The 12,047-nt window shown below is 42.8% G+C and overlaps 1 long non-coding RNA gene across 1 annotated transcript; it reads left to right on the forward strand.

Annotated features, from left to right (window-relative positions):
* The first annotated feature begins 714 nt into the window (after positions 1 to 714).
* Positions 715 to 11,752, forward strand: LOC115073411. Its single transcript, XR_003852007.1, has 3 exons — positions 715 to 888; positions 3,843 to 3,965; positions 10,498 to 11,752. It is a non-coding gene; the product is annotated as an uncharacterized LOC115073411 (long non-coding RNA).
* Positions 11,753 to 12,047: the final 295 nt, after the last annotated feature.

The raw sequence follows: 12,047 nt of genomic DNA on the forward strand, positions 1-12,047 counted from the left end.
TACTGTCTCCTCAAGAGTAAAAGACCATACCAGGGGTGCAGAATTCTTGGTAAATTATGCTTCCATCGAAGCATAGTATGTTGTCTTGACATATATTGTTGTGCAATGGTATATATTTTATCAGGCAATTTAACTCTGAAGTCCTGCAGGTGGCACAGTAAGCCCTCTCTTTACAGGCAGGATAGCCCAAACTCTCTGCTTTTTATCACAGTCATCTCGGTTTACTCTCTCCTGCAGGATTAGAGTTCCAACACTTTTGCAATTGAGGTTTACTAGAATATTAGTCTATCAGCGTGCCACATTTCCAGGGATCATAAACTTCAAAATGGTATTGCAAATCGCACTGTTGCTGGAATCTTTTAAAACCCACTCCTGCCTAACTGTAACGACATCTTTCTCACTCCACAAATATCATCCTCCTTTTCAGCCAAATAGAGCTTGCACTGATTGCCCCAACCCTGGTAATAGAGGCTGAGGATTCCATGCTGGCTTTGTCCATGAGTGCTTATAGAAAATGCAAAGGGTCGGGGCATAACAAAATTAGGATGTACAAACATGAAATCACAATAGTTCCAAAAACTATTACTCTTTAAAATCCATGTGTTTGTGTGTGTGTGTTGCAAATGACCTCCCCCCTTTGTTCACCCAGTGGGCTTTTCTCTGGCAGTGGGATCTCAAACTTCCTTTGCCTCTTTCAGAACACGCATGGAAAGAGAATATTCCAGTCCCATGAAGGCTTTTCCTGCACTGTGTTTTTATCGAATATTATCTCATTTGCTAAACGTTAGGATACAGAGGGAGAATCGTGCTCTGCTGCAGCTGCTGCTTTGCCTGCCTTGAGGGTGTGAAGTTCTTCAATTTCCATTTCCAGTTTCCACCGCCAGCCTGGTAGGAAGATTTTAAATATCAATTTTGCGTTCTGAATATTAGTCCGAAGCTGCATAGCTGCTTTGCTTTAATAAATGCCTTTGGCATCTATCTCTAGGTCTTATTCTTCACTCTGCTAGTTGGTTTTTCTTTCTAGGAGTATGCGGGGGAGGGGGGTATTTTTTATTTTGTTGTTCTTGGGTTTTTTTTACATTTTGTTAACTTTTTTTGGTTTATATATATATATTTTTTTTTTCTTTGCTGTGCACCATTTTTCAATAGTGCACAGTAAAAGCTGGCTGCTAGCCCCACCCACTAAATATGCCGAAATTGTAAAAGAAGATTCCTTCCTCCCCCCATGCCACCTCCGGGCTTGGAAAAACATCTCCAGCCTCTTAACTTATCCCCATCCAAGGAAACAGGCCAGGAGTAAATTCCCAGTCGTTCCTGCCCTACTACTGCTGTGCTTCAAAATGGCACTGGCCCTGCATCTCCCTTGGATGAGGGTAGGTTAAGGTACAGGAGGGCTCTGGGAAGGTGTAGGGCTGGATAGATGTTTTGTCAAGCCCAGGGTTATTTTCTTTTTAAAATAATTTTGGTGTGTTCATTTGGTGTAGAGGTGGGGGTGGGGGAAGAGGATTTTTGTAAATAAAACAAACAGAAAACAAACTACATATTGGGGGATTTTTTTCCCTTTCATTTACAAAAGAAAAGGAAGTGAAATGGGAAATACTGACATTTACTATTTTTGTTTCAAATGAAAGCACATCTCTACACATTTCTGTTTTATTTAAAACTATTTGCTGTGATAGATTTCTGCACTTTCTTGTATGGTAATGGCAATTTTGCATGGCTTGTTGGTTCCCCACAGGATGATCAAGTAGATGGTAGCAAAGGGGCAATTAGTTTCAGTTTGAACTGAGCTCTCATCCCCACATCTGGGATGTTATGGTTCTGTGGTCAGGTTTATCAACTGCAGCATGTTTTGGGGATGGGAGTGACAAAACTAGACTGGGTAAAATTATCTCGGTGGTCAAGGAGTATTCTCATTACCATCCATTCCAGTCTCTTGGCTTATTACTTATTGTCAGGGACTGTCTGGGCTCAGCAATGAGGGTCAATCTGGACAAGTAAGACTGGTGGAGTTGAGGGGCTGGAGAACAACCAGGGGAGAAGTGTGAGGCAGGAACATTGGAGCTGGACACAAATAGGACATGGAAAACTGGACTGTAAGACAGGAAGGTTTATCAAGCAGGAACACATACAGAAAATCAGGATTCACATGGATAGTACTTCCACAAGGTGGACATTGAGAGGGTTGTTGGACCAGCAAAGGTGTGTCAGGCTAGAGCTCTTTATATAGAGCCCTCAATTTGGGCCATACCTAATGCTGGTCCAAAAGGGAGCCTGCAGGGATGTGTCTGGCCAGCATTGGCAGTATATAGTGGTGAGCATGGCTGCCTTCTAAGCAGTTGACCTGGGTTTGATTCCTGGCCAATACTTCATAACCCAGCTTAAGGTTTTACTTTATTGGGCAGTGGGCAAGTCTGGCGGACTTGTATGGGCACAGTGAGGCATTCCCACCCATCTGACCACTAGCCTTGGAGTCATGTCTTGGGCAAGCAAGAGTAACCCTGAAGCTTCCCTTATTAGGGTTATGGGACCCTCCATGCTTTGGGGGTCCCTTTTATCTCCTTCCCTCTCCTAATAATTCCCCCCAATTCCTTCTCCCCCTTTTTTCATTGCCCCTACCCCATTACCACCATGAATCAAGGAGAAGTCAAAAAGAAGAGTCAGACACAGCCAGGAAATAGTTTATTTTTTTACTTTTTGTTGTTGTAGGTTTTTTTTAGAGCCATGGGCATTAAGCACATAGTCTCGGTTCAGCCAGGACTTAGTGGCCCAGTAGGGCCAAGTTTTTGTATAATCTATGGTGCCTCCTCCTCAGCTGAAATAGCGCAGGGATGTGTCTGCCTCGCCAGGAAAACAGAATGAAAATACTCAAACATCTTGGCAGGCCAGCAGCCTCTGCAACTCTATGGCAGGTCCCTGGCCTCGAATCTCCAGGGCCCTGGGATCAAACTCTGTTGACCCTGACACTTATGCACAGAACAGTAACCCCCTCTGCTTATTATTTATAACCCCAGTCAATTCAGTTGTATAGCCAAAAGGACAGATGTAGTAAAAGCTGAGGCATAAGAAAATATAAGGAGTTATATATGAAGCATTTTGTTTTAGCTGTGGGTCATGGAGTAAGGATAGGGAGTGCAGGAGAGGAACTTCTGCTCCAAGTTAAAAAGTATACATTCATGCTGCCCAAGTACAAAAAAATTGCCTCAGGCAAAAAACCCCCCCAACATTGCTTCCTGCAGAGATAAGTAAAGAATTGCTCATTAGGAGAAGGCACATTTTCCCCGACCTAATGAGCAGGTGCAGATAAGGTGCTAAACATGATCACGAGCTTTAATGGCTAGCAAGACACGTGCTTTGCAGACTGCCTGCAAGTGTCGAGGCTTTGACATAGGCAGTTAATCTTTACAGAGGGGCAGAGTACAGATGGTGCACCTATTACACACTAAGGGCAATTTTCAATGCCATTTATGCTGGTATAAAGCAGTATGTTACCTGCATAAATCAGCTCTCTAAAAAATGCCCTCCCTCAATGTGGCTAGAAGTATGTTCATTGCTGCACAATGTGTGTGTGTGCGCTTGTTCCCAAGGATGTGCTTAGATGGGGTGAGGAAAAGCATGGGCATAGATGGCATATTCTATGCTACACACATACTTTTCCAGCGAAATGCAGGCTTTCCCATTGAAAGCTGGCACAAAGTCTATAGGATAAGAGTACCCATGGACTGTGAGCCAGTTGGAAAATTGCTCCTCCGTCTATGCACGTGTGTTTTGTTGCTGTTCTACTTGTCCCACTGTCTCTCGGAGCTGAACATAGGACCAACTACTGAATCTCTGCTTTACAGATTGTTCCCAAGAAGATGTAGATTCTGACAAACTTGTTGGTTTGCTGCCCTGGCAAAAAAGATTAAAGTATGGCCAACTCTTATGATCTGGAGAATGGGTGATACAGAAAATTCATCCAGTAGGTAGGTGATAGACTAAATTCCAGAAAAAGTTATTACACTCAGCAAGGAGGATTACTGTCAGGAATTTGTCCAACCCAGAGATGAAATAAAATGAGTTATAGGGAATTTTAAGCTATTATTTTTTTTTTTGATCTGGCAGTTTCCTCCTGATCCTATGGGCCTACAGCTCAATTGGTTTCAGGGATGGGATCCTGGAACCATGAGCCTTCATTCACAGTCAGGCCAATACAGTATGGTATGTGCGGCTGAGCACACCATTTAGCACACAATTGGCCTTGATTTTCGACAAGCGTCTATTACCCCTTATACTAAAAGGGGTTTAGCGCATCGAAAACACACTGCCAAGCCCCCTGAAAACTAATAGCACTCATCACATGCAAATGCATGTTGATGAGGCTATTAGTTAGTCCCTGGGATACTGAAAGTAAAATGTGCGGCTAAGCCGCACATTTTATGCTCAGAAATTAACGCCTGCAAGGGCAGGCGTTAATTTCTGAGTAACCTGGAAAAGTGTACAAAAAGCAGAAAATACTGCTTTTCTGTACATCCTCCGACTTAATATCCTAGTAATATTAAGTCGAAGGAATCAAAAATGAAAAAAAAATAATTTTTTTTTAATTAAAAAAAATCTGCCTGCCGGTCAGCAGGTTAGAAAAATGGATGCTCTATTTTACCGGCATCCATTTTCCTGACCCATGGCTGTCAGTGGGTTCAGAAACCAATGCTGGTAAAATTGAGTGTCGGTTGTAAGAACCCACTGACAACCACCTCTATGCTAATAAGCAGGCGCTAGGGATGTGCCCCAGGAGAGGTGGCTGGGCGCGCGTTGGGAGAGCGGGCGCTCAACACGGAGCGCCTGCTCTCCTGCGATTCTTACAGTATCGGCCTGACAGATTTTTCTCCTGTTTTTTATTCCTCTCCCTCTCAACAGACAAGGTCTGGTCATTGCTGCAACAGTCCTGGGCTGGGTGTCATGCCCCAAGGCTCCTTTCAAACCCTGCAATCATGGGGCTCTGAATCCTGCCACCAGGGGTCACTGAACGATGGCCATGACACTCCCATCCAGGGGTTGTGAACACTGCCTCCACAACTTCCCCAGCTCTAGTCCACCCAAGGAGTGGAAGACCCAACTCAGGGATTCACATTTAAATTTTAAATGCATAGCAATTTGAGCTCTACAGAAGTCCTAGACAGGCATCGACTAATTTTCTACTCAAGTAGTGAAGGCACGGGGGTCTCGCCACATTATCAGCAAAACAGCGATTCACACGAGAAGCTCATGACCTCGTAAATGTGCTGCTATTTCTGCCTAGAACTGGATGAACTGGCTTCTTGTTGGTATTATCTGGTAGGTGAGAAAATGTGGGTTTATATGTTGCAAGAGAGACTTGTGGAAATGTGCTGCTGCTATGGGAACATAACAGCCACATTATATAAATTATTATTAACTTCTGGCTGAGTTCAGTTGAAACTGGGTTTGTGCCTGGATCTATCCCATGTTATAGACAGATCAACTACATAAGAGTTCCCATAGAAGGTCCGAATGCTGATTATCTTATACCTCTTATACCGTAATGCTGCCAGAAATTTCAGAAAATCTGGGAGCTGGGTTCAATTTTTTTTTTTTTTTTGCTTAATTAATTTATTTCTGGGATCACACCTTGCTACAGTGAATTCAACAGCAAACTGATAACAATTTGCACTCAGAGACCTAAATCTCAGCAAAACAAGATGCCCTCAAATTCCCAAAGACAAACACCGAAAATAACCCAGATGCGAAAAAAGTATTTCCCCGGCTGCATTCCTGGGAATGTCCATATATCCTCTCTCACTCTAGCCAGAGCAGAAGGTGCCTGAAGCAATTAGAATTGCTGGATGGTTGGGTGTATTTATGTTTTACATGGAAGACATGATTACTGCCATGAAATGTTCTGGTTTCCTGATTTCCTGCCTCCCGCTATGAATTCTTCTTCTTGTCATTTGGTAACATTTTCAGCTATCACGAACTAGCTTGCTATCCATGGTTCCACAGATGGTTTTTACTTTGAAATATTGATGCAACTTTCCTAATGACAGATAACCTTTATTTGTTTCAGATACTGGATAAATGGCTCCTTTTAAAAATGTTTTTTAAACCTGCTTTCAGCACAAATATTGCATAACACAGGAGGTTTTGTCATCAACAAAAGTGGATTTATTAGATTGCTTTCTCTGTTGCATGCTATTTTTTACCCTATTTAACCCATAAGGTATCTCTAAACTTGTAATAGTGAAATTATATGGTTTCTTCTTGAGCTTTCCTGTTTGTGCTGTTTTGGCGGATGAATGCCATTCATAGTGTTACAAAAATGCACCAAATTCTGCACTGATATATGCTGGTACTGTAGATGTTCTGAGCAGCCCTTTCTACTACAAACAGACAAAAACGTACACGAAAAGTAGTAATAATTGTATTTTATATAGTGTTGTCATGGTGCACTATATTGGAAAAGTGATACTGCTACAAATTCCTTGCTCCAAAGATTTCAGTCATCTATAGACTTGTGCATAGTCTTGCTGAAGGCTACACACTCGGGAAGGCAGATTGAAACCTCGGTTTCACATTTTACAGGTCTGAGCTTTTAACATGTAAACTACCAAACGTCAGCCACTGTTACAGAACAGGCAACCCATGGCTACCTCCAAACTCACCTGGGCACTTTTAACATAAAGGACTGCACATTATTTTCCAAATGCCTGGTTTTGCATTTGACATAGTGTTCACAAAGTATATAAAAATAGCAAATGTGCCTGTTTACATATTAAGAAGAGAATGTGGCCCTACAGTTTGTACTCAAGTAGCAAGGCAGCCAGTTTACCGGTCTAACCTACTGATAGTGTTAGGCGATTCATACATTTTAATAAATGTAAATGTAAGTCTACTAAAAAGCAGTTGGATTACTAGTACAAATCAGTTGCTATTAGTTACTCAATAATGCTGTTTCAATGCTGTTACAGGACAGAAACCTAAAAGAGTCTAAAATATTTTATGGAAAAACTGGCAATTAATGGAAAATGTGTCTCTTCTACAAAGTCCCTGCTGCTCCATAGCAGATGTATATTAGAGAAAAGCTCAATATTTCTGTAAAGTCTTTACTGCTAAATGACAAATATGTTACAAGTATTAACACTATGATTAGTCATTTATAAAGCACTTCCAGTTGCATTTAGCGTGATTATAGAAACGCATAAGAAACAGTGCCTGCCACAAGGAACTTGCATTCTAGTCAAGACACACAGACAGACCAAGTGGTTTGGGTTACAATCAATAAGGGATTTAAATGAGAAAAGGGACTACTTCATTAACAGAGTAAAGTCTGAGAGCCTATATAAGAAAAATTGGAAGTGGGGTGATTGGATGTGGGGTGGGGTGGGTGAACCCTAAGTCAAACCCTCTATTTGCATATCAAAGGTAGCCCCTGTGCAAAGTCACCATTACGATGTCAGCAACATCTGGAAGTGGGTGAAGGAAGTGCCTAGAATATGTTCAGAGTGTGACAGAATTCAAAAACACTTGTCTACCCATAAGTCATTTAAACAGGTTTTTATATCTCATATGTGACCCATCTCCATAGCATACAATGAGAGTGGTGGTGGGGGGAGAGAGGAGAAATAGCACGAAAAGAAAAACTCTTATTACAGTATAAGAAGAAAAAGATAATGTTTGAAACATACAAAACAACTGCAGTCTTGAAAGAGAAATATATCCAACTTTCTCTCCTTGCCCTCCCCAAAATACTTTCCCATGAGGTTTGCAGTCTCTCTTTTCCTTAACCGATGAACAGTTGTCCTGCCATAAAGATGGCAGTAACATATCTTTCTCATTAGTCATTCCCTGCAATGCATTCATGGCCTGCTCACAACAGTATTCAGTATGTGAACACAGCACACACTGGCCGATACAGTAAAAGTCGCGGGAGAGTTGGCGAGCACCCAGGCCACTCTCCTGTGCGTGCAATTTAGTATTCAAATGAGGGCCCGTGGTAAAAAGAGGCGTGTCCCTAGCGCCTCTGTTTTGACAGGAGCGGCGGCTGTCAGCGAGTTTGACAGCCGATGCTCAATTTTGCCGGCGTCTGTTCTCAAACCCGCTGATAGCCACGGGTTTGGAAACCAGATGCCGGCAAAATTGAGCGTCCGGTTTTCAACCCATGAGCCGCGGGCTGATTTTTTTTTTTTTTAATTTTTTACTTTTGGGACCTCCAACTTAATATCGCCATGATATTAAGTCGGAGGGTGTACAGAAAAGCAGTTTTTACTGCTTTTCTGTACACTTTCCCAGTGCCGGCAGAAATTAACGCCTACCTTTGGGTAGGCGCTAATTTCTGAAAGTAAAATGTGCGGCTTGGCTGGACATTTTACTTACTGAATCACGCGGGAATACCTAATAGGGCCATCAACATGCATTTGCATGTTGCGGGCGCTATTAGTTTCGGGGGGGTTGGCTGCGCGTTTTCGACGAGCTATTACTCCTTACTGAATAAGGGGTAAAGCTAGCACGTCGAAAACGCGCGTTTGGATGCTGGAGCGCACTGTACTGTATCGGCCCCACAGTAAGGGCAATGTGAAATTGAGACTTATCTGTTCTACCTATTCTGGAGGACTCTGCACAGGTCGTGCTCTCCACACCTACAGAGGGTTTTGCATTCATATCTACTACTGGTGGTAGGACTCAGGCAACCCAGATTTTCAATTAGACACAATTGACACTCACCTAAAGCTGCTTGGTCTGCAGAGGGCACCATCCTTCCCTGAGAGGGTGCTAACCTTTGCCAACCAGAAGTGACTCCACTGTGAAAGAGCCAGTAGCTGGGGCGAGTGAATAATGCAGCTCCAAGAGCCCAGGCCACTGCTACCTAGGACAGGATGAAGATTCAAATCTGTGATTACCAGTAGATCACGCCTGAGGGCCTGGACAGAGGTCCCCAGCCATACCAGCCCCACAAGAACTAGGAGATCTTCCCAGGCCAGAGCCAATGTTTTTGCAACAAATGGCTCATGATTGGGGGTCAGAGTGGGTCTTCATGCTGACCCTCAACCTCGTTCTTTCACCAAGTTCCTCTTCATCTTTGATTGTCCTTGGAGAAACTGCATTTTCAGCAATGATTTTTGGAGGGCACTTCACCTTTGGATTTTTGGAGGGATTCCCCTCCTCCTGTATAGGGACATAAGAGCTCTAAATCCAGGAGATTGAACACCACTTGCATCACCCACATTGGGAAGGTCATCTGTTTGCAAGGCCTCTTGTAATGATGTGGCGGTATTATGTTGTGGGGTTTTTTTGGGTATTCCTCATTTCAGGCTTTTATATACTATATACCTACAGCTCAAATCTTTTCCTTTTCTGCCTGTGTGTATGTGAATATACTATGTTTCCATTCTGTTTTTTTGGGTGTGGTTTGCTGTTGCAAGTATAGGAAAGGTACCTGTTTAAGTGTAGAGTGAGGGTGGTTTCCATTGTGGCTGTAAACTGTATTGTCTTTGATAACATTGTCTTCCTCTCTCTTCTGCAGAGTTCAGCTCTCCTGTTTCACTGTGTGGCTTATATGTTAACTGTATTGGCTGCTTCACTCTTTCCATGTCTCCCATGGCGTGTAGGCAAATCACGTAGCTCCCTCTCTGTAAGTCCTGACTCCTCCAGAGCAGTATTTCCCTTTACACTAAACAGATTTTCCACAGAAAAATCACCGCTGCCTTATGCTCAGGATGGTGCTGTTAGCACCTTACAGCAACAGGACTCGTCAGTGGCGCCTCTTAAACATGTAAGAGTAACTTTCAGAGAGTAGGTGCAATCAGGCATGCCTCGTCCCGGAGTGTGGTAATTATTAATGGGCAGGATGCTGGCCACACGCTTGCTGGGATCTGCTTTGTGCATCACACTTATTCTACACAGCCATCGTCCATAGTTTCCCCTTCCTAAGCCACCTTTTCAAGTCCTTCCAGCCTCTGCCTTATTCCCCAGACTGAGTGAGATGGGGGCCGTGGGCACTGAGCTCTGGATGTGACTCACTGAGTGTTGGGAGCCACAGCAGCGGAGGAGCTTTGGAAGCCGCGTGTGGCAATTTAAGGCAACTAACTGAGCCAGCTGCCCGCACCACACTGACATCTCCTTTCTTCTTAACTTGGGTATAAGGTGAGCTGGACAGGTCCATCACGATGGATTCATGCGCGTCTTTGCCCTCGGTCTCCCTTTGTTTAAACATTTGGCAGAGAAAGTAGTGGGGTTTTCAGTACTACCCTAGCTCTTTTGACCGTATGAGTCCTCTCCAGGTCCTCATTCCCTACCCTGTGGAGGTTGGTGTGCCACCCAACATTTTTCTTATTGTAGGTGTGCCTTGGGCTTGAAAAGGTTGGGAAACACTGTCTTATAGAGGAATAAATTACTTTTTTGAATGTAGAGTTGTATGTACTACCTAGCCTTTTATTTTCAGTGCAGTATTTTGCTTTATGCTGGAAGTCTAAGGATGCTTTCTTAACTTGCTATTTTCTCTTTCAGCCACACCATGATATGCTGATCTTCTGCTGGCAGGACCAGACGAGGAAGGGACCAGCACTGGAGAAGGCTGCTTATCTATCTATCTATTTACTTACTTACTTATCAAATTGATATGCTCACCATCAACATTACTAGGAGGTTTACAGTAAAAACAATCAGAAAATATACAAAAATCAGTAAGTCCTAAAACATACTACAGATTGTAAAAACAGACAAACACATAAAACGCAATACATAATAAATCCTGCCTCTTTCCTATGCTCATTAAGGCTTCTCAATAAGGATGTGCTTTTGTCATTTTTAAAAAGAAGCAATAAACACAAAACTTTGTTTATTTTCTTTTGTTTTTAGTGCATACTATGTGTAAATAGCATGCTGTTTGCAAATAGTTTGTGCTATGTGCTGCAACAAAGAAAAAACAAAAAAGGTGTCCCAACAAACTGGAATTCAGATCAGAATGTCCCCCCAAAGAAATAAAACAAAACAAAATGACATTTTACAGCCCGCACACCCCTACTCTCATCCCTGGCCTTAGAGATGCCAAAAGGACCTAACAATAGTGATTTATATCCATTTTAAACAAATATGTATTTTGTTATGAAAAAGTCTATTTTCGGATATTTTCAAATGTATCAAAAACACCCCCCCCCCCCCCCCAAAAAAAAAAAGAAGCCCTCTCTTGGCCCCTGCAGCTACAACCTAATATCACCATAGAAACATGATGGCAGAAAAAGACTGTATGGCCCATCCACTCTGCCCATCCGTCCAATTATTTAGCATTATAATTCCCATCACTTCCTTACAGATCCCCTATATTTATCCCATGCTTTCTTGAATTCAGATGCTGTATTTGCCTTCACCACGTCTACTGGGAGGTTGTTCCATGCATCCTCCACCCTCTCTGTAAAGAAATATTTCCTAAGATTATGCCTGATCTACCTCCCTTCACCCTCATTGCATGACTCCTCAGTTATAGAGCCTCCTTTCCATTGAAAAAGATTCACCTCCTGTGCATGGAAACCTTTGAGATATTTGAATGTCTCTATCATATCTCCCTTATCTTGCCTTTCCTCTAGGTATAAACGTTTAGATGTTTAAGTCCATCCCTATATGCTTTAGAACGAAGAGCACTGACCACTTTAGTAGCCACCTTCGGGACCGACTCCATCCTATTTATATCCTTTTGAAGGTGCAGTTTCCAGAATTGTACTCAGTATTCTAAGTGAGGTCTCACCAGGGACCTATACAGGGGCAATATCACCTCCCTTTTTCTGCTGACCATGCCTCTCCCTATGCAGCCAAGCATCTTTCTGGCTTTTGCTGTCACTTTATCCACCTGTTTGGCCACCTTACGATCATCAGATACAATTACCACCAGATCTCGCTCTTTCTTTGTGCTTAGAAGAATTTCACCTCCAATAGTGTACCTTTTCCTTGGGTTTTTGCATCCTAAATGCATTACTCTGTGATTTCTAGCATTACATTTTAGCTGCTAGAGCTTAGACCATTCCTCAAGCTTCACTAGATCTCTCCTCATGTTTTCCACTCCT

Source organism: Rhinatrema bivittatum, chromosome 11 (genome assembly GCF_901001135.1).
Source record: "Rhinatrema bivittatum chromosome 11, aRhiBiv1.1, whole genome shotgun sequence".
NCBI classification, from domain to species: domain Eukaryota; kingdom Metazoa; phylum Chordata; class Amphibia; order Gymnophiona; family Rhinatrematidae; genus Rhinatrema; species Rhinatrema bivittatum.